This window comes from Penaeus monodon, chromosome 32, assembly GCF_015228065.2.
Source record: "Penaeus monodon isolate SGIC_2016 chromosome 32, NSTDA_Pmon_1, whole genome shotgun sequence".
Classification (NCBI taxonomy): domain Eukaryota; kingdom Metazoa; phylum Arthropoda; class Malacostraca; order Decapoda; family Penaeidae; genus Penaeus; species Penaeus monodon.
In genome coordinates this window covers 35406346-35406673 of record NC_051417.1, presented here as the reverse complement: position 1 = coordinate 35406673, position 328 = coordinate 35406346, and positions in this window count along the sequence as shown.

Genomic DNA, 328 nt, shown 5'->3' with positions numbered 1-328 from the left:
GGAAACAAATAAATGGGGAAACGAGAATAAAATTAAGTAAATGTGATAAAAGCTAAACAACATATAACTGCCACGTTCTTTAGGCAGAAGGAAGTACTTTCTTAGGCTTTGGGTAGAGAGGCAAATAATGTAGGTTGGCTCCCGAGTTGATTACGGGGACAGGAAGCACTGGTTCATCGGTGAAATCAAAGTAAGAAAAAAAAAAAACTTCGACTAACCAACCATACTGGTTTTCATAGGAGTCGAGGTAAATGAGTCAGCGGGACTAAAACCACGTTCTTTCAATGGAGTTCAGAATATATAATATCTCTTTTTCAGCCATTGCAAG